Source organism: Myodes glareolus, chromosome 8 (genome assembly GCF_982192425.1).
Source record: "Myodes glareolus chromosome 8, mMyoGla1.1, whole genome shotgun sequence".
Classification (NCBI taxonomy): Eukaryota; Metazoa; Chordata; class Mammalia; order Rodentia; family Cricetidae; genus Myodes; species Myodes glareolus.
In genome coordinates this window covers 38991002-39014856 of record NC_142033.1, presented here as the reverse complement: position 1 = coordinate 39014856, position 23855 = coordinate 38991002, and positions in this window count along the sequence as shown.

Here is a 23855-nt window from a genome sequence, read left to right as displayed (position 1 = left end):
AGATGGATATTTAGAACACAGTAATTATGCTGGTTGAGTAGAGGGAGAGTATTAAGTTTGTTTTTAATATCTGTAATCTCATAGGATCTGGGTACTTGGATGGACTTCTAGAACCAGGATGGTTTTCACCCTGTTGAGCAGGCATTAAGTGTTGGTTACTGCCCAAATATGAATGCCATTATTATACCTTTAAGGATATCTTGCCAATGTGGTCATTGTGATTCATAAAATCAAAATTGCTTCCTTTCTTTGACAGCTTTCATATCTCTTTCTAGTAGGAAGTTTTCAGGTCAAATCCAGCTCAAATCGTCCAATTCCTTTGTCTGAAATGCATGGCATATTCAGAAATAGGGACTTACTTTTAACCTCTGTGAGGCAGCCAAGGTCAGCAACACCATCTTGTTTTGTTTTGGGAGTCTCTTGAACTCTCCTGACTAATATTTGAAATGATGTTTCTCATTCCTGGGAGTGGGTTTTAGTCTATGGATGTTGGGGGTGGATATTGCCAGCCCAAGTGACATGATTTCATTGAAGGTGTGTGTGTGTGTGTGTGTGTGTGTGTGTGTGTGTGTGTGTGTGTGTATGTGTGCGTGTTGTGATATTTAGATTATATTTAGATGATTATTTTATGTATTTGGATAGTCAATTTGGAGTTCATTACTGGTTCATTACCAGGTGACTTTTAACAAGGCATTTATACCCATCCTCAATAAACACATTTTTGGGTGAAACGGTACTTGAGTAATATATATCATATTCCCTAATACATAGGCCATAGTACCACAAAAATACTGTATGTTCTTTTAATTCAGCAAATTCTCCAGAAGTTTTCTAAAGACAAGTGCCTTTTCAAGTACTGCTTGATGAAGTCATCTAATAGAACTCTTTTTATCTTTCAAAAGTTTGAGTAAGTCCGCTTTTGGAAAGTATACGGACTGTTGTCATCTGCTGTTGGGGACATTGCCATTTTCCACTGATATTATCATTTCTGTGTGTATGTTTACACCATACTTTTAAATGCCTCAGTATAACATTCATGGAATATTTAATGAATTATTCAGATGAGTTCATTAAGAAGCCATTTAGACACCAAAATCAGCTCAATAAAGTGGTGTGCTCTAAAGCTTCAATTTCTGCATTATTCCATTTACTTGTTCTTGCACACACAGTGCTGATGTCAGCCTTTTCTGTGAGAATAATTGTATGTGGTTCCGACGGGCAAATACATCTGCACTGTGAGCACATTAGCCAAGCCAATTCCAGACCCATGAAACACCTGACAGCTGATGTTCTTTCCAGAAAGACTTAATGTTCTCACGGTTCAGACAGATGAATGAAAAGTCCTTTGCATAAAAGCCAATGAACCTCAGGATGAAATACGAGTTTGTATTGACTACTTTTCCCTTCCTAATGCCAAGAAAAAAGTTGGGATTCAAAGACCCATCAGTTACGCTCTACTGATTGAAATTTTACTAGATTCATTGAAGACTGTCTTTGGGGTGTTAGACTCCTGTCTCCACTAACAGTGTCCCACATGATCATCAGGGCAAAATGGGCACATTAAGGTTTCTGTGCCTCAGTTATCTCTTTTGTAAAACAGTGATGATAGCAGTATCTAGTTTAAAAACTTGTTGAAGAGATTAAATATGTTGGTATTAAGCTTTCAGAACAGTAGTGTGTGTAGTTGTGGTCTGTATTTGTAGCTGTCTTTATTGTTTTTGCTTATTTCTAAATTACCATAGGCTACCTATTGATTCATGTCTGGCCTCTGACTTTTATGGCTGTGTGAAGCTTTAACTTCCAATCTTCTTTTAAGGTTAATTTTATGTTTTAAATTTCCTTTTGCATTCCATCCACAGTTCTCCTGCATTTGAATTTAGAAGCACAGGAAGGAAAATAAGGCTAAGTGTGTTCTTAAGAGTGGAGCCAATTTGCTACAAGTAGGAGCTTTAAAGCAAGGGCAAAGGTACCAACACGTGTGTGTGGTCATGTTTGTACAGAGGTCCCGTGCTAACTATATGCTAGTAAGTAAGAGAATCCTCACAAGACATCTAATTTGCTGACTCTTTTACTTTGGTTTTTTAGAACTGTGAGAAAAATATGTTTGCTCATTAAAATGTGCATGAGGATATTTTACTATCTCATTCTCGTCAATCAACATACCAGGTCTACTTTGAAGGTTAATGCTTCCTTATAAGCAAAACTAGAATTTTCTTTCAAAAATGTTTGTTTCTATGTACAAAAATAAAATAAAGTGCATGCACTAATGTAAATACACTATCGAGACTCAATACACACATTCTATCACTTATGTTAATTTTCTCAAACAACCATAGTAGATAGCTTATTAAAAGTTAGAATTATTTCACAGGAACAATTGACCTGGTTTAATTATTCAAGTAGTTTGTGAAGGTATAAATTGTTGGATTTCAGGGACATGTGAAAAGGAGTCTATTATTCTAGCATATCCATATTTTACTGTACATTTTTGCTCTTACCAATTTTTAATTTAATTAAAATTTTTATTCAATTAAAATGTAATTACATTATCCCCCCCACTTTCCCCTTTCCCTATCCCTCTCATGTCCACACTTGCCCCTGATCGCTTCAGAATTCATAAGCTCATCCTCCTTAACAATTTTTATAGTTATACATGTAAATAAACAATCATATAAATACAGCCTCCTAAATATGATCAGTATTGTAACAGTTGCTGGTAGTCCAGAAGTTGGAGATGTGATAGAGTGACAGGGGTGGGTGGGTGGGTATGAGTGATGGTAAGCGAATATGGAATCTCAAAAAGATAGGCAGAAAACTTTTATTGAGACAACTAATAAAGCATGAAAAGGAAGAATAAATAAGTAAAGTGCATTGACTATTCTAAAACTACAGAGGACAATTTTGAAATGTTCTTCCTGTGTCTGCACATCATCTTACATGTGCAATGCCATGTGTATCCAGATGTCCACTTTTAATACAACCATTGTCACAGGACTGGGAACCATCCTAATAATGGTATTTCTTTAACTGGTTTATATATCTGATTCAATTGTCTGGGTTTTGCAATGAAATTAAAAATCAGGGATTAAAATAAAGCAGAAAAATGAATCCTAGTGATTCTGTTAAAACAATATAATTTTGTCTCTGTTTTTATAAATGATACCATTTTTCTAAAATTAACAATTTAAAACTAGAATAAATGTAATTTCTTAGTAATTGTATTTAAGAGACAGAAATAATATGAGTAAATTTCATGATTTCATTTGCTATAATAGGTAAACTTATTATAGAGATTAGGAAGCACACACTCTGAGAGTATTTAAAGGAAACTTTTCTCTGATGGTTTTATTTGCTGTCTTAGGAAAGTCATGATTGTCCTTGAAAATATTTGCTCTATTTGAACCACCTCACAAGCCTTTATTTCTGCATAGGCATGAGGGGATTTTCTGTTTTGTTCTAAACCATTCAATACTGAACTGCAGATATGTGTATTGATAATACACAAAACAAACAATTGGTTAAAATACAATACAAGTGTAATTATCAATAACTATTTTCAATGTTTCCTGTGCTTTCATTGTATAGAATTTTATCTCAAAGTCGCTGTATATTTTGACATAGTCTAAAATGAGAGGGGGGAAAACGACCAATCCAAAATCTCAGATTTGTTGGCTAGAAATCCAACCAAAGGCTCTCTCACATAAATGGTTTCTTCTCTGGGCCTGTGGACTCCATCACCACGCGACAGACAGCACCCTTTGGAAGCAGATTAGACTCAGAGGGTGTCATGTGCAATACAGGAAGCAGTGCTGGGAGAATTGAATTTGCCTTTTCCCAAACAGTCTTCTTTTTTAAAATTTATTTATTTATTAAAAATTTCCACCTCTTCCCCGCCTTCCTTTTCCCTCCCTCTCTCCACCTCCCCATTCCCACCTCCCCTCCCCACCTTCACCTTCCCACCTCCCCTTCCCTCTCTAGTCTTAAGAGCAGTCAGGGTTCCCTGCCCCTTGGGAAGTCCAAGATCCTCCCCCATCCATACAGGTCTTTAAAGGTGAGCATTCAAACAAACCAGGCTCCCACAAAGTCAGACCATGCTGTAGAATTAAATCCCAATGCCATTGTCCTTGTCTTCTCAGTCAGCCTTCATTGCCAGCCACGTTCAGAGTGTCCATTTTGATCACATGCTCCATCGCTCCCAGTTCACCTGGCCTTGGTGAGCTCCCATTAGATCAGTCCCACAGTCTCAGTGGGTGGATGCACCCTTTGTGAGACAAATTGCCTTGCATCTTTAGCAGTGGGATTTTATCTTTTCTCATGATAGTAGACAAAAGAGCCACTAAAAATGCAGGATTGCTCTCAGTCAGACCAGTTTCTATACAGGCAAAGTATGGAGGTTATAATCCAGAAACTGAGTTCCCTTAACATCTTTCGCATCAGTGAGAAAGAAGTGCATGTCTGAGTTTGCTCATCACTGGCCTGCCAGAGTCATGGCGCGAATCCACTCTCTTGGGATGTCAGAACCCAAGGTGAGGTGTCCTATAATGAATTGTTCATTTACCCCTCTAACCATGTCCAAAAGAGGTCTCTAGACCTACTTATCAGATGGTAGAAAAGAAAACAACTCTTCACTGTAAATCTGCAGATGTGGGACAAAATGATCATAAGAGAACACTGAGTGAGTATCTGATCAATTCTGTCACTCCTGTCTTCCTCAACTTCCGAGATTGAAAAACTAATTGACCCTGCCCTCATTCTTCTTGCCTTGGACAGCCAGTCTCACAAACCAGCTGTAAACAGCAGGACTTTGATGTAGGAGGTTCTTAATAAGTATTTGTTGAGTGATTTCATGAAGTTCTGAAAACTTGACAAAATGTATACTTAGAAGTAATGAATAAGTAATGGATAGAATTGAATTCTTTTTTTTTTTTTTGAGACAGGGTTTCTCTGTAGTTTTGGTGCCTGTCCTGGAACTAGCACTTGTAGACCAGGCTGACCTCGAACTCACGGAGATCTGCCTGCTTCTGTCTCCCGAGTGCTGGGATTAAAGGCGTGTGCCACCAACACCCGGCTAAAATTGAATTCTTCATACCAAGTTATGGGCACAATATTATAATTAATTTAAAGATGAATGTCACAACTAAATTTTCTTATATTACTAAGATCAGAATATTGCCATTTTAGTGATTATAGACCAATAGAGTAAAACCATCCTATGGGGCTAGTCTTTCCTTTTTCAGAAGATTTTCTCCAAATACTTGCATCCTAACCTTATTTAACATGATGTTTTCTCCAATAAAAGAAACTATCATTGATTCCCCTTCCTTCCATCTCTCACACCAAATCTATAACTTAAACTTCTGATTTCTACCTCAAAATCTCAGAATGTATATTGGGTCACAGTATATTTAATCTTATTTTCACTGTTACTAGTCTTGACACAGGTCACTGCTGTGTCTTTCGGTGTTATTTTCTTAACTGAAGTCTGAAATAGGCATTTCACACCTGGTTACTTTTTATTCTGTTACTCACTTTCCTTCATTGCATTCTTTATAGTGCTTGTTACGCTCTTAAATATGTCATGTTGTATAATAGGCATTCAAAATGCAGCATAGAAATGAATAAATGTTCAAATAAGACAATTCTGACAACAGGAGGGAGACTTGGAGATTATTTGAATAGAAGGATGATAGATCAAATAAGTCTGTTTTGATGGAGCATTTTTGCAATAATAGAATTGGAGATCAACGATCAGTTTGTAGAATTTTGTAACAATGCACACAGGAAATGTTGATGGCTAAAGTGAGCATGTGCCAATGTCTGCACAGAGATGAAGGCAAGATTGTTAAATTTAAATGATTGCACAGTATTTCTTTTCAAACTACCATAATATATGGAGCAGAAAGAATGAAATCTAGGGCTTGACTTGGGACTGAGTAGAGCTGATTACTGTGAGAAAGAAGACAAGACAGGGGGTATTAAGGGTAGGAATAATAAATAGTCATTAGTCTTTGAAATGCTGCTAGACCATGTAGTTAAAGATATTTGGAAACTTGTTAGAACTTATAGTTATGAATATAAAGAGAATAGCATTAGAAAGTCTGCTTTTTGTGTTATTTACTTAAATTTGCTTATGAAATTAGGTTGACCAAGAAAATAAGAGAGTAATGAAATGTGAAATCTTGAAGAACATCCCCTTTAAGGATTGGGATGAGGGGGGGATCTTCAGAAAAAAATACAGACCTATACTTTTTCCAGACACACTATTCCTTTTCAGACTCCCATTGCTTATTCACTTTGAGCATTGCTCAGCATGTCTTGTATTATTTTCACATCAAACCTGTTTACAATCTTTCTTCTGCCAAGGATAGTTTCTCCATTTCCATTTAACAGTGTTTGTTCAGTCATATACTCTTTGTGGATATTTTCTTATAAACCTTTGAATGTGCTTAAACAGACTTTTCTTATACTGTACTTTTTGTGACAGAAAACATATCTCTTTTGGTGTATCGCAAGTTTCCAATTAATATTTAATGGCTCAACTCAGTCTATGACATACTGCATGGATATCACTGACTCTTCTTTCTTGTACTTCTTCCTATTGCCTGTGCCCTCCACATCGAATGCTGGGCTCCACAACGTGACTTTCTCTGAGCAGAGTTATGTATAGGGAATATTATGCCTAATTCTCAAGAGAGACATGAGGTTCATTTATCTTTTTCATGTTTCTTTATTATCCTTTGCTTCTGTAACCCTTCTGAGAATGACATGCCTCAGTTCACAGGAAAAAGGTTTGGAAAATTTTTGAACCACACCAATGTATCTAGGGTAGAAATGAAGTCTTCAAATATGATTGCTGTATGCTACTAAAATTGCTTTAATGATAGCAAATTTATTTTCTGAATGTAGAGTAAGTTAATCTTAATAATATTTGATAAATACTTTCCAGAACAGAGTTGGGTAAGCAATTTTTTTTGGCATGGAAAACTATTCTTTCTGCTTTGATACAAGTTTAAACTTGTTTATCTGTTTATCTGTCTATCTATGGGCCTCTTTCTCAACAACTTTACCATTAACTTTACCATAGTTAAGACTATGACCATATCTATCATCCCTTATTATTTAATGCTACTTTAGTTTAGTTAGGGTAAGAGCTACACTCCTAACACATTTTTACATGCTTGTGATAGTACTGTGGACGACAGGAGCTATACTCTTATGTCAGATTTCTAAAGCTTAATCCTAAATTTCTAAATTTCTAAATTTCTAAATTAATCCTAAATATCTAAAGCTTAATCCATCCAATAAATAGTAGTTCCCTGTTCTTGTCCCCTTAGTCTCTTACACAGCCACCATTCTCTAAGTGAAATTAGGCACCATTTGTCCTTCTATAAGTGGATTATTGCCATTGGATATTTATGTTGTTGTATATGGTGAAATTTCTATATTCGATTAGGCCGAACAACATAAGTGTGCTTATTATCATTTTCTTCATCCATTCTTCTACCAATGCATATTTAAAAGTTTCCACAATTTGGCTTTTGTGAATAATGCTGCAAGATGTGTGTTTACATATATAATTTCAAGAATTCAACTTCACTTCCTTTAAGTATATGGTAAGCCCCGTATCTTCCTTTGAAGATTGCTACTAGGACACCCTGAGGTCTAAATAGATTCTCAAGTCCCTTCTACAGATAGCATAGTATATTCATGTAACCTGTAACCTATGTACCCTCTCCAATATAGCATGAATCATTCTAGATGACTTAACAGCTAACACATTGTAAGTGTGTTGGGGGTTCTACTGTCATGATAAAGAGTTGGGTACCAGCTTGACTGGCTGGAAGGATGCCTAGAGAAGAGGCTTTAGAGAGTCAGTGAGTGTGTCTTCAGATGTGATTAGCACATCTGAAAAACAGCTCTACTATCTGAGATGGTTGGAAGGAAAAGGAAACAAAGGTGAAACACATTGTCTTCTTTTGCCCTCTTTCCCCAAATGGCTTACATTTGTGCTGATATCACCCCTTCCACAGAAGATTGTAAGTTTTTCACTCTTTAATGTAGAATTGTACTGCTCTCAGGCCTGGGTAGTTTTAGGCTTAGGCCTGCATTGGGGTTGCAACATTAAACTCTGCTATCCTGAGGCTTTTCCTTCTTGATCTTTGACTTTCTGCCATACTTATTGATTATGGGACTACCGGATATATGGGAGCACAGAGCTCACCTAATAATGCACTTCAGAATTTGTATATGCATTATTTATTTGGATAACCTAAATAATGCCAAGAGTAATAACAAGAAGAAATTCTACAATGCTCAGAACAAATACTTACTAAGGCTGAGTTTTTAATATTTTTAACCTATTCTAGATTGAATCCATGTATGTACAAGTTCAATTGCATATCTAGAAATGACATTATTAGATCATATGTGACTAATACTTACAATTAAAATATTTCAATTGATAAATTAATTTGTGTGTATGTGTTTGTTTGTCTACGTACCTGTGTGGCAGTATGGGCATATTTGCATGCAACTGTTCATGGAGGCCCAAGAGAGTGTCGATTTCTTGGAGTTGAAGCTTTGACAAGTGTAATCCACTGGAGGAAGGTGCTGGGATTTGAACTTCAGTTAATCCAATTGAGCTATAAACCTTTTGAACTATTGAGCCAGCTCTTTAATATCAACTAATATTTGTAACTTTTGAAGAAACAATGTTTTCAGAAAATATAAGAGACAGTTCTATTCATTGATCTTGATAATTTTTTATTATGCTTCCTAAAACACAGGCAATAGCAACAAAAATATAGACAGATAAGATTTCACTAAACTGACAAGCTCTACACAATCAAGGTAACAACCAACAATGCGAAAGAGACAACTTACAGACTGGGAGGGCATTTTTGCAAAGGATATATCTCTTAATGTTCAATGCATATAAGAAAATCCTGTAAATCACCAACAGAAAATGAAACAGACCAGTTAAAAATGGGCAAAGAACATGAATTGATACTTCTCTAGAAAAGATGCAGTAGTGATTCAAAACACGTAAAGACATGCTCACATCAACATCTGTATTCACAGCAAATCACAAATCAAGCAGCAATGAGATTTCAGATCTGTTTGTTAAGATGACATTAGAAATAAGACAAGACTATAAATGACAAAAGACAATAGGTGCTGCTGAGTATATGAAGATAAGGGAAGCCAGTTATATTGCTGATGGGGATAGAAAATGGGTCAACCACCTTATAAAAATTGGCACAGACAATGATTTTTGTATAATGATATTATAACCATACCTAATTAACCTAATTTCAACATGAGTCATTCTAAAAAATTAAGGAATGAAAGGAACTCTTAAATTTCAGGGAAGAAAGAGATAAACTTACGTGGAAACAAAGGAGATTTGAGATTGTCTTATAATGTATTTGAATCACATTTATTTCCCTTCCCAGCTCTTTCCTGATCCACCTTCTAGCTCTACATAATTTTGTGTCTCTTTTAAAAAGAAATAAATCACGTACAACTGATGTTGTCTTGGATGTGTGCCCTTCTGCTGGAGTATGGTCAACTCATCAGGGGCCATGCCCTTGAAGAAAGCTGACGCCTCCTCTACCAGCAGCTTTTAGTGGTGAAGAGCTACTTAGTTCAGGTGTGTCTCGTAACCAGCTCCTCTCTTCATTCTAGGATCCTTGTCTGGCTTGAGCTTGTGCAGGTCTTGTGCATGCTTCTCAACTTCTGTTCAGCTATGAAGAAAGCTACCGTTTAGCTACCTGGTGAAAGAGCTGGGAACCGAGGAAGTCTTTCGAGAAAGAATGAAAAAGCCCATAGTGGAAGAGAATCTTGTTTAGGTTTTTGACCAGTATCTGAAAGGAAAAAAAAAGAACCCAGAAAGAAAGAAAAAGGAAAGTTATGGTTTCTGCCTCAAACTGGGAAAAATGCATAGGGTTAATTGTGCAGGTTCCTTAGGTGACTGCCTGGGGGCAGGGGCTTCTGGGAAGCATGACCTACAGTATTACATTGGGAGAGTAAATATTCTTCCCATCTTCTTAGTATGCTCTCTCATGAGTCAAATTGCCTGTCGTGCTGGCCTCATAACCAGATAACTGAGAGTCATATCAGAGGCCATCTTAATTCGGGGCTAGAGATGTTTCATTCTTTTTCCCAGGAAGCCTAAAGGGAGGCAGTTGTGATGTCTTCCTTTCTCTTGTTCAGGCAACGAGAGATGGATTTCAAAGATGACTGTGAGAGGTGGGTTCATTTTTAATATTCTCCAAGTCTGATGACACCAGCCTACCTAACTAACAAGCAGACCTAGTCACACTCACCAGCTTCCCTTCCCCATGACCTCTGGTATTTTCCCACCAGGGCCCCCTAGTCTTTTGATTTCAGCAAGATTCTGTTCAATCTCTTTCCTTTTGAAGCAGTCCTGAGTAAAATCTTTGCTGTTTGAGTCTGATGTGTGCAATTTCTTTGCAAATGAAGAAACAAATTCAATCAGAGATTAATTAGAAACTAATCAAACCCTGAATGTATACACGTTTTTTTAAAAAAATTATTGTAATCAAATCAAATATGAAGAGTAAAATGGAAACAATTTCATGCAAATTCTTATCTGATCTTTTGAAGTCAGTTTCTCATTGCTCTCGCTTCATTAGAGGATTTCATGTTTAGCCATTTCTTCGCACAATAAGTTGACTTGCCAGGATTTTGAAGGTATGTGTTATGTTAGGGAATTAAATTTCTTTTTCTTTGAGTTCAACCTTTGAAATTTTACTAATAGTGAAGTAATAGTATCAGTTCATTAGAGAATGGCAGTGTCAAAAGGGAAGACATAGGGATTTTCTTCAGGGAGCATCTAACATAAAGGTGTTGGTAACAATCTCTTCCTCCTCCTGCTGCATTTCCTCCTTCCTCCTCCTCATCTTTTATGTTGTGTAGTATTCCAGAGGTGAAATTTTAGAGTAGCCAATTGTATTTTTTAATGATGTTTCTTTTATGGATGCAGAAATTAATCACTATGATTAGGAAAATAAACAAAAAAATCAAAGCCAGAAAATTATCTTTGCCAACTTTTGGAAACACAGAGGGTTTGGGGAAGAAAATTTGAGATTCAGAGTCATTTCAGCTGGTTTTATTATTCCAGCTAGCATTGAGTTGGCCTTGGTTCCTATGGGTTTCAAAATAGTTGCAGTTTTGGAGGCCGATTACTGTTCTCTTCTGTGTGAGGAAATACGTAGCAAATTGTCTGAATGTAAATCAGAATGGAGGAGAAATAAATAAAATGGAAAGAGAACTTGCCTTCCTGGGAGAGAAAGGGTATTTGTGTTTGGTGATATTGGTTCTTCTTAGGCTGGAAATAGGAGGAAGAGCACTTCCTTTCTTCCAAACACCAACTATGGAAGCATCTTCCAGGCCTCGAGTACTCATGCTTTGAACAGATTAATTCCATATTATTCATGATTACTAGGCTCCATCTCTCACATTGATCCTAGTACGGATTTGTCATAGACTGAAATACTATTCTTGACATTTACATATCTGTGCTAATGTACTTAACAATAGGTAGAAGCCCTTTTATGTTGAAGGGGGTTGTAAGATCTTTCCCCTGCGGCTATAGTGAACGAAGGTGAAAGTACTCCTAAGTATCATAAACACAGGAAAAATGTTGCTGGGAGAGGAATCAGGACTTGGAAAAGGTGATTACTCAGCAGTAAAATGTTAATGAAACTACTACCTTGATGGAAGGCAGCCAAGAGCAAAAAACTTCGCTGGTTTTCCTTCAACAGCTTCAGCAGGTGGCGCTAGTGCGCTTTTAATGACATTCGGTACAAAAGTTGAGCAATAACTGGGCTAGAGTTCTGATCTGCTTTAACATTCCGGTGGGAAGCTAAGGTACATATCCACTTACATATATGCATAAACACATGAATATATAGGTATCATTGTAATCACAAAAGTGTTCATGCATTACTGCTGAAGGAACTGCCAAACAAAAACTGTATTTGAAATTACCAGGTATAAGATTAAAACAGGTCCTCAGTTTCCTGGATTTTGAGTTCTAGATTAATTCAGCTGACAAAGGCTACATTGCTTTGCCAGTGGGTCATTAAGAAAACTGGCTGTTTGCTACAGACCACTGTGTTTTGTACAATGTGGATTTGATTCAGCATACCAGAGCAGGGCCTGGGAATCTGAATTCCTAACACGTGTCCTAATAATGTTAGAGCAGATGGTCCTCATGTTACACTTTGGGTAGCAAGGCAAGAGAGGGCTATGTATCAGATCTACCTTCAAGTTCTGTTATGTTTCTTCAACTGTGACCTTGGCAAGGTCATTTCATGACTTTAATTCTGCAGTTATGGATCCAGGAGATAAATAAGGTAGCATGAGCCTTCCTTTTGGAGTTTTTGTGCACAATAACCATCTTAAGATCATACAGATTCTGAATTATCTTTTAATTTGAATCATGGTCTAAAAATATGGTTCTGTGGTTAAGAATGCTTATTTTCTTTTGAAGGGACAGAGAAGGTCAGTTCCTCCATGTGGGGTAGGTGTTAGCACCATGTCATGCTCAGGGGACTTGACACCTTTGCCCTCTGTGGGCATCTGTGCACTTGTCCATGTTAAGTTGTAATTAATTCCTCTCTCTACCCCAACGTAGACATTATCAAGATGATCAAAATATATCTTAGAAATTTAAAATAATTGGGTCACCTACTAAAGTAAATATTATTTTGTTTTGTATGTTTTCAGATGATTTTTAATTGAACCTACCAATTTCAAAACTTTTAGCAATGATTGGCACACAAAGTAGCATTTTATTTCATTTAAATTTTAGTTTATGGCTTGACTTTTCACCACAAAGTGAACATTAAAATATGGGTGAATAGAATGCAGGGTATTTAAATAAGAGAAATGACAGCAAACCTAAAATCTGGTGGCAACCACTTCTCTGAGAGGAAGAATTAGGAGAAAGCTCTAAATCACTTCATTATGCAGCAATGATTAAACAATATCATTCCAAGAAGAATTGAGAATATAACTGTGAATCATTTAATTCTGCGACATTAAAAATAAATGAGTATTCTAAGGGTACATGGTAGACTTCTTAGCTCCTTTCAGTGCCAGAGTGCTAGCCTGGACTAACACCAGTCCTTCTCAGGCCTCAGGCCTTCCTGATATATGGTTTCTTATTGCCCTTAGTAAAACTCTGCTACCACATGGAGTCTGTCCATCTGTGTCTCAGTGGAAGCAGTAACTTACAGCAGTTTTATTGGGTTGGGCATTTGCTCCCTTTGCAATTAATGTTTGAGTGTTCAGCAGCTGAGCAGTTTGGATAAATGACCTTTTAGATGTGCAGGCAAATTGAGGCAGGGCACATAGGTTTGAGTAAAGAGGCGGTACTCTGTGTTTTTCAGTCAGTACAGATCTTTCTTTTCTTAGTGTTAACTTTGAAATCTTACCAGCTCGTGTCTTATTTCAGCTCCAGAGTTCAGAGTGTGGTATGGGCAAGTCACCTGACCTTTCTGAGTTTCAGTGTCTTCCTGTAGAACCTTACGAGGTAGGGCCATCACAGCAGTGAGGTTTAACAGATGGAAGGACAGTTTGGAACTGCAGTAAATCACTAGTACGTGTTGCTTGCAGGTATTTGTCATTATTTTAAAGGAAAGTTGAGCTGGATGGAGAAAATGGTTTCTAGATCATTCTCTGAACTCTTTAGTTGTTGGTACGTTGGGGTTTATTGAAAGCACTAACTTTCAACTCAATTATTATTTTTTAGTTTTTTTATTTATTAGATTTTTTTTTAAAAAAAACTATATATGTTTCCACTTCCTCCCCTCCTCCCATTTCCTCCACAAACTCTCCCATTCCACCCCCAACTAATCCTCAGGGAGAACAAAGCACATTGCCTTGTGAAAGGTCTGAGGCCCTCTCTACTATATCTAGCCTGAGCAAGGTATACATCCTAAAAAGAATAGGATCCCAAAAACCAGTACATGCTTTCTGAAAGTGCATTACCTCAAAGACGAAAGGAAACGTTCCAAGTCAGCCACATGCAGAGTCTGCGCATGCTCTCTGCTTTGCCGGAGGGGTCTTCATAAACTTGAAGCCACTCCACAGCATTGACCTCTGAAGCCCCCAGATTTCCTCAGATCAAACAAAGAATTAGTTTTAAAGTGCTAGCAAGGTTCTCATTTTATACCCACACAACTTGGATGCAGCAGGAAAGAGTTTCAGAGCTATACCTTGCTCTTGAGAATCTAGTGCTCTTTTCAAAGCCAGGAGGAGGCAGCTGCGAGATCTGGGAATGCGCTGTGAGAGAGTGTAACATGACGGGCTGGCTTGTTGGGGTTTCTGTCCCGCCTGGTACCCTACAGCCGGCAAACCCCAAAGAAAATCACACACAGGACTCCATAAGGTTATAAACTGATTGGCCCATTTGGTCAGGCTACTTATTAGTTCTTATAACTTATCTTAACCCATTATTCTGATCTATGTTAGCCACATGGGCTCAGTACCTTTCTCGGTGTGACAACTTACATGTTGCCTCTTCGGTGGTCTGTACAGGAGTTGCAGAGGAACTTCCCTGCTTCCCAGAATTCTCCTGTTCTCATTGCTCCACCCCTACTTCCTGTCTGGCTTTCCTGCCTATACTGCCTGCCTGGCCAATCAGCATTTTATTAAAATATGATTGACAGAATACAGACAATTCTCCCACACCATTTCCCTCTTTTTTTTTTTTAAACAAAGAAAAATACCCATAGTCCATTTGTTGGGAATGTGGGCGTAATATTTCAGGCTACTTCCTGCTGGTTGGGGGCGCTGATGATCTTATGGGGACCTAAAGAAAATTTAAAGTTATAATCAAGTCCTGACTGGAGTATCCTGTGAGTCTTGATCATCTCAGGCAGCAGTCTTGAATCTGTTCTGGATGCAGAACTCTGTTATCTGGGCCATCTCTTCCTACCGGAGATTGCTCAGGAGGTCTCCCTTGGCCAAAGATGATTTTTTTTAACTCTGAATAAATCCAAAGCCTCTCGTTTTCTGTGGAAACAAAAGCAAAATCTCTTCTCCAAAGTAACATACCTTTTGACTTTAATTTTGAAGCCAAGGTATTTTTAAAATACCTATCTTTGGTTAGTTCAGCGGCATTTATAAACAAAAGTCTTTCAGCAGCTGTTGCTCCTTCCTCAACATTGAAACAATTCAAAGAGAGCATAAAAACATACAGTATCAAGATTCTCTGTGTATTTTCCATCTTTATTTTAACCTCTATTTCTTTTATTTTTATTTTTACTTTTTGAGACAGGTTCTCTTTATATCTTTGTCCTGGAATAACATTGTAGACCAGGCTGTCCTTGAACTCACAGAGATCCTTCTGTCTCTGCCTCCCAAGTACTGGGTTCAAAGGTGTTTGCTACCACACCTTGAACTCACAGAGATCCAAGTATCTCTGCTTCCCCAGTGCTAGGATTAAAGGTGTGTGCTACCACACCTTGAACTCAGAGATCTGTCTGTCTCTGCCTCCCAGGCATTGGGATTAAAGGTGTGTGCTACCACACCTTGAAGTCATAGAGGTCAACTACCTCTGCCCCTTAAAGTCTCAGAGGTCAATGTACCTCTGCCTCCCAGGCATTGGGATTAAAGGTGTGTACCACCACACCCTATTTCTCCCTTTCTTTCTTTTTTATTTTTAATGACTTTAACCTTTAGCCTGCATATATTTTTAATACACTGTAAACCATTTAGAGGTTTTCTTCCTCTTTGAATCTCTCTTTACTGTATCTCTCTTTTTCTGACTACATGAGCCTTTAATTTACTAAGCAATATGGAGAGCCATGGCTTTGACAGCTAGATCCATCCCATTTCTTAGCTTTCCAGCCCCCTGGCTGAGATACCAGCCAGAGCTGTGTTCACTGCCACAACTCTATGACGTTTCAAGGTTTTTGCTAGCAAGCAAGCTGTAGTATTCTGCTCACAGACCACACTTAGCCAGACTGCCTGCCTGAAAGAGTCAGAGTTTGACCTGGCAGGACAACCCAGAAAGCCGGCATTTTAAAACAGCATAGCTTTTTTCCTGCTATGGCTGAAGACAGAAAAGCATGTGTTCAGCTTTTCGTCAACACCATTTAAGTGTTTCGTGGCAGGACCTCTTAAAAGAGCTGCAAAGTTTTGCAGCTAAAGCTGAGTCAGGAAGCCTCTCTTAGATGAGAGTGCTTGCTTGCCTCTAGCAAGCAGAGCAGACCCGAGAAATTGCTGCTACCAAGAAACCATGCTTTACTCTATTCTTTCCCAAACTTTCTCAGGCTTTCTGTGGATTCAATTATCCACGTTTGGGCGCCAAGAGAGAAGGAACAGCAACCGTGTGAATATGATTTGCGACTGTGACGTTCCCAAGATGCCCGAACAGCATACCTCTCATGCTTAATTTTTCAAAATATTCTGTCAAAAAGCATCAGGGTGCCCCCCACCCACCCACGCCGCACCCAAGGTTTAAGCAACACTAATTCCCATTGTTTCCGTACAACTTTCTTTCGGTAGCCTGACACTTATTACTAGATGTTTAAGACGCTAAAGTTGGAAGCAATCTGATCACCTCATTAGGCTAACTCTGATTTATTTCCCAAGTACCTGTCATGTGAGAAGAGAACATAGGGGTGCAAATAGTTATGCAAATTTCAAAATCCACTGGGTAAACAAGAATTGCAAGTTATAAACATTTGTAAAGACAAGGAACTGGTGGGGCGTCAGTCTCCTGGCAGAGATGGTGAACTGAAGGTGAGGGAAATATGATTAGAAGAGGACTTTCAGCATTCTTGCCCGTCCAGATTAGAATGCGAAATCTCAATGGCGCAAGCCCCTTGCAAGGACTGCTTAGCTATGCTAGGCAGGACAGTGCAGGGACCTGTGAGCTATCTGTGCACAGAGGATTACCTTGAACTGCAACTGTTCCTGCCTCTTCCTTGTGAGCTCTGAGATTATAGGTATCTAGTACTACTCTTGGTTTAGGTGGTGCTGGGAGCCGAGTCACAGTTTTGTTCATGATAGGCAAGGACTGTAATGCTTTCTGAGCTACATTCGCGGTCTGAACAAAACCTTTCTACGTGATATCCTCTTACATGTGCTCTAGTACTTTAAAAAATTCAACAGCTATTATTCATACGCACATATCATTTTAAACTATGGATTAGAAAGAGGAAGGAAAATCATTTAAATACAAGCCAAATAAATTAAGTTTGGGCAGTAGAAACTTCCTAAAATATATGAAGGTGATCCTAATGTAGTTTCCAAATAATGAGGGAGACAGAGTCTCAAATGCTCAATTCTTGTCACCTAAGAAAACTTCAGGTACTGGGAGTGTGCTGTATCCAATTGAGTTCTAGGTCAAAGAATTCCAAGGAAACCCCCAAACAACCCAGACAACTGCCAATTGGGGCATCTCCTGGCAATGGGATGAGGACTTATTCTGCTGCATGAACTGGTTTTTTGGAGCCCAGCTTTGATACAGCTGGTCTTGCCTCGATTTGGTATGCCAGACTTCAGACTTTGTTAACTTCCCACTGGAAGCCTCACTCCCTCTGAGGAGTGGATGGGGGAGGAAGGGGAAGAGGTGAGAGGGCAGGAGAAGGGTAGAGAGGGGGAACTGGGATTGGTACGTAAAATGAAAAAAAAATCTTTTTCTAAAAAAAGAGAAAAAAATAAAAATTTACTCCTCCAAAAAATAACCCAACATTCAAATGAAGATAGATTGCTATAATGAATTGACTCTTTTTGGTTGTGCTAGTGAACATATGGCAATATATACAATCAGCTTGAGTAGCCATGAGTTCTGTAATTGTAGTTGTAATAAAACATGGATGAAAAGTTTTGAAAACTATTGCTTCTGTACCAGCATGTGTTGATGTCATGTCAAATAATGGAATCTGACCACTGCTTAATAGCACCCGTAATGTACTGAGTGCTACCCTCTTTAGTTATTTTAGAATATGCGAGAGGCTGCATGTAGGAAGCACAAACACTGTAGCATTTTATATAAGGGGACTGACATAATTCGATCTTGGTATTTGACAAGCATCCTAGAGCAAAAATATGGCAAGAAAAATGAACATATTTTCTTTTACACACACAGACATGAGAGAAAGAGAGAGAGAGAGAGAGAGAGAGAGAGAGAGAGAGAGAGAATATTATATTATTTCAATGAATCACTAAGTAGATGCCAGCTACACAAAACTGAATCTTTAACCAGAGCCTGTTGCAAAGATTTTCTATGGTGTTAGGAATGCAGTTAAATGAGATGTCAGAGGTTACAGGCATGGTGCCTGTGATGTGACCTTCCGGGAAGATAGCCTCAGCGAAGTTTATCGGACTAAGAACGGGGACTCTGGGGTTATATCATTCACTGACATTGTCAACAAATTTTGACACCCACATAACCTCACTGTAGCAAGCAACAACTACATAGAAAATGGGATTCGCCTCACCATAATCAGGCAAAGAAGCATTAAAAATGAATGACTTACAAAAATGTTGGCATGGTTAGAGGAACGAAAAAGAAATATTCTAGACTAGTAAGATTAGTAAGAGGAGGGAGCTATTTCTACTTTTAGGCATGCCAACACACAACTGAAAAGACTATCACAAAGGTCCGTAAAATTTGGAGCGACCTAGGAAGCCTGGAGGCTAAGAGATTTAACTGGGGGATGTTATGGAGATCCTAAGAAATGCAGTACCAAAGTAGGAAAGAAGTGGGGAGGAGGCTTACAAATCCTTCTCACTCCAGATGGCCAGTCTATTCAAAATGCCCAAATGGTGGGATCTAAGAAGGAAATCTACTGGTCCTGCCATGAAGAACAGCTTTCCTGGCCTCACTTGCTGGGGAATGTGAAAAGTGGAGAATTACTAGCATATCAATTCTGATCTTACTTGAGCATCTAAACATAAAGTCTGCAGATTATTTTTGTGGATAATAATGTTCATATTTTACATAGCTTGATTTAATATTTAGGAGTGACATGGAAAAATATCATTAACATCATGTAAAACTTAGTGCTTAACTTGGCCAAAGGTAATAACATCCCTCCAAATGCGAGAGCCACACAATTGTGTGTGTACTACTGGCTTTGCTTTTGGAGCCGGTGAAGTATTTTTCTGCATTGCCACTTTTCAGATCACATCTTCTATTTCCTAAAATAATGAGGCTTATTAATATTGTTTCTACTTTTAGAGGAAGACAGCACAGTGATTACTCTCTCCTCATTTTGTTGCAAAAATATTGATACTAGATTTTAAAATTCTTCCTCCTTGGAAGATATGAGAATTATGAGGAGCAATCATAAATCATTTAGTTTATTAAGTCTACCCCAGTGTGTTCTGTGAAAATAACAAAAAAGCAATTTCTATGGTCCTCAGCTCAATGGCAAATTTCATTTCTGTCTAATCAGAGTTCTTCAGAGTCTGATCCATGTCTCCTGCACCAAGCAATAACCCAAGTGCTAAAGGTATATTTGTTTTACACACTAGTAAATGATATTGTTATACACTCTTGTTAGTCCACACAAAATGTGTGTATTATGTTCAGCTCCCCATTAAATTAGCTTGTTTCTACCCACTTTTAGAAGCACACAGACAATGTAGTTAACACAGTTCTCTAGTACTGCTACGAGAAAGTCAAATAACCACTAGATTTAACAGCCAATATTTATCCTTTAAATTTAGCAGATGACTCAACTTCCTTCTATGACAACATGGCTGCTAAGTGGTGTGGGGGGCCAGGGAATGGCTGGTAAGGAGAAAGATTTATCAAAAATATCCCAAGGGCACACATGATTTGGTTTGTGGTATATTTTTATTTTATATGTTCTACACCTATTTTCTTTAGAATATATAAGACCAGGAACCAGCTGTGTTGGGTTCTCTCACTGTAACTGCACTGAGATGGAGGAGCAAGTTTCCATGCTTATGTTTGTTAGTTAGCTGAATATTGCATACCTTACAACTTTTGTCTAGCACCACTTTAAATTGAAATCTGTATAAAAATGAGCAATTATTTGACACTTGCTTCTTTGAGCAAATTATTTTCTTTTAACATTAAAGTAAACAAAGTTAACTTTATTTCATAAGGAAGAATTATAAGTCATATGCCTCAGGTTCCCTACAAATAAATGGGGGATGAATGAGCCCTCTGAGTTGTGAGCATTAATGCAATGGGGGTTAGTTGTTTAGAATAATGCTGAGCACAATGATCAACTGGTTAATATCAGCTATTAATATTTAATTTCTTCTGGTTTACCTAGTAGAATGGCTAATAATGTTATAATCTAGAAGCAGTACCCTGAAGTAGTCATACATAAGAAGATACTGAGAACAACGGTCAGTACAACTTGAAGTTGGAGCATATTCAGGGCAGTGCATCGCTGTCAAGTAGAGAAGCATTAACCAGAAGATGATAGTCACTGAATGACAGGAAAGGCAAGAGTCATGCCTGAGGGATCAAACGAAGAAGCAGTAAACACAGAGATGGGAAAGCATGAGTTTGACTTTAGAGTGAGTTTGATGTGTGTGAGTGGAAATGGGTCTTCTGAAGTGAGAAATCAAGGACCTACTTAGCTACTTCTTTACCTATGAATATTCAATCAAACACATAAATATTCTGTGAATCCCCTGACCATCAGAGAGTTATTTTCTTATGTCCCAAAGTAATGACTTATAAATGTTCTGTCTCTGCAACTGGAGATGGGCCAAAGACCATTATCAGATGAACCTATGGGGAGGGAACCTGTGTTCTTGATTGCTATATATTAATCTTTATGTAAATAACAGGAACTAATTTACATATATATTTAACACACATAAGCATATATATGACTATATTCACATATATGTACACATACCCGCATATATATGCGATACTAACACACACACATATATATATACACACACTCACACGTGCCCACCTATATATGAGACCCATATGTACACACACACACACACACACACACACACACACACACACACACACAGCACACAGTTTCCAAAGTCCTAGTCCAGGCTTTAAGAAAGGTTGTGCTTTTTTCTTGCTGTTTTCTAATAGCGACATTTTTCTGGTATGCTGGAAATAAATACACAAGACAGGGAAGGAATGATGTGGGGTTTTGAAAAAAGACAGATTTGGATTTGGTTAATGAGAAATCTAATTGAGATCCCATTATAAGGAACAGGGTGTTCATGGGAATATGACACAGAACAACTACTCCTAAAATGTTCAAAGGCTAGTAGTGTTGGACAGGAGTTCAGAAGGGGGAGTGGGAAGTGTGTGGCCAATGGCAGGGGGTTATGTATTATTCTGAATATCCTAAAATAAGGCATTCCTGTGGTTGTGCTTAACTTAGTAAAATATCACACAGGCACGGGTGACTATATTTGATATCCAGCTCTCATGTAAAGGGTTGGCTTAAATATACATATATACTTTTTATTCACATAATTTTTATTGGTTATTTGGGAATTTCACATCATGCACCCCAATTCCACTCATTTCTCAATCCCTTTGTACTCACCCTTCACCCTTATAGTGATCACTAAAAAGGAAAATTAAATAAGAAATAATAAAAAATAAGATAAAAGTAAAAAAGGAAATAAGATTATTAATTAAAACCAGCAAACAGAACACACAACTGTAACATGATGGGCCAGCTAGCTTGGGGTATCTGTCCCGCCCAGTACCCCAAGCTAGCCGGCACATCATGTTACATATGGCGCCAACGTGTGGACAACTGTATCCACATAAAGCCTGAGACAGCTTGGGAAGTAATTCTAGAACAAAATGACAGCATTGCGCGTGGTTTCTTGGTGGCAGCAATTTCTCGCGTCTGCTCTGCTTGCTAGAGGCAAGCAAGTGCTTTCATCTAAGAGAGGCTTCCTGACTCAGCTTTAGCTGCAAAACCTTGCAGCTCTTTTAAAAGGTCCTGCCATGAAACACTTAAACGGTGTTGATGAAAAGCTGAATGCATGCTTTTCAGTTTTCAGCCGTAGCAGGAAAAAAATCTGTGCTGTTTTAAAATGCTGGCTTTCTGGGCTGTCCTGCCAGGGCAAACTCTGACTCTTTCAGGCAGACAGTCTGACTAAGTGTGGTCTGTGAGCAGAATGCTGCAGCTTGCTTGCCAGCAGGGACCTTGAAACACCACAGAGTTGTGGTAATAAAAATGGCTCCTGCAGTACCTCTACCATGGTGCTGGAAATCTAAGGAATGGGCTAGTTCTAGCCATCAAAGCCACGGGTTTTTGACTCGTGGGGTCAGAAGTAAAGAGAGATTCAAAGATGAAAAAAAAAAACCTCTAAATGGTTTACTATGTGTTAAAAATACTTGCAGGTTAAAGGTTAAAGTCCTTAGGGTAAAAGGGGAAGAAAGAAAGTAGTTGAGTGTGGTAGTACACACCTTTAATCCCAACACTTGGGAGGCAGAGGTACATTGACCTCTGTGACTTCAAGGGGAAGAGGTAGATTGACCTCTGTGACTTCAGGGTGTGGTAGTGCACACCTTTAATCCCAATGCCTGGGAGGCAGAGACAGACAGATCTCTGTGAGTTCAAGGTCTGGTAGCAAATAGCTTTAATCCCAGCACTGGGGAGGCTGAGACAAAGGGATCTCTGTGAGTTCAAGGACAGCCTGGTCTACAGAGTTATTCCAGGACAAAGATATATACAGAGAACCTGTCTCAAAAAGCCAAAAGTTAAAAGTAAAAATAAAAGAAATACAGGTTAAAGACACATAAAGATGGAAAATATACAGAGAATCTTGATACTGTATGCCATTATGCTCTCTTTGAATTGTTTGATTGCTGAGGAAGGAGCAACAGCTGCTAAAAGATATTTGCTTATAAATGCTGCAGAATCAATCCAAGAAAGGTATTTTGAAAATACCTTCGCTTCAAAATTGAAGTCAAAAGGTATGTTACTTTGGAGAAGTGATTCTGCTTTGTTTCCACAGAAAATGAGAGGCTCTGGATTTATTCAGAGTTAAGAAAAATCACCTTTGACCAAGGGAGGCCACCTGAAAAATCTCCAACAGGAATAGATGGCCCAGATGTCTGAGTTAGACATCCAGAACAGATTCAAAATGCTGCCTGAGATGATCAAGACTCACAGGATACTCCAATCAGGACATGAATATAACTCTAAATTTTCTTTAGGTCCCCATAAGATTATCAACGCCCCCCCAACTAGCAGGAAGTAGCCTGAAACACTATGCCCACATTCCCAACAAATGGACTATGGGTATTTTCCTTTATTTAAAAAAAAAAAAAGAGGGAAATGGTGTGGGAGAATTGTCTGTATTCTGTCAATCATATTTTAATAAAACACTGATTGACCAGGCATGCAGTATAGGCGGGAAAGCCAGACAGGAAGTAGAGGTGGAGCAAAGAGACTGGGAGTATTCTGGAAAGCAGGAAGCTCCCTCTGCAGTTCTGCCCAGACCACCGGAAAGGAAAGATGTAAGCTGCCCTGCTGGAAAAGGTACTGAGCCATGTGCTAATGTAGATAAGAATAATGGGGCAACATAAGTTATAAGAGCTAATAAGTAGCCTGACCTAATGAGTCAATCAGTTTATAACTTAATGTAGACTATGTGTGATTTCTTTGGGACTTGCCGACTGTGGGGTACCAGCGGGAACAGATACCCTAACAAGCCGGCCCCTCATGCTACACACAACCAAGCAAAACAAAAGAAGCGAGCAAACAAACCCAGTTCTATCCTCTTTCTGTCTTTTCCATCTTCTTTCACCTCTTCATTCATCTTGGTGGCAGTGGAAACTCTGTGTGTCACACAGTAGACCCTTTTGTCCACAGAACTTC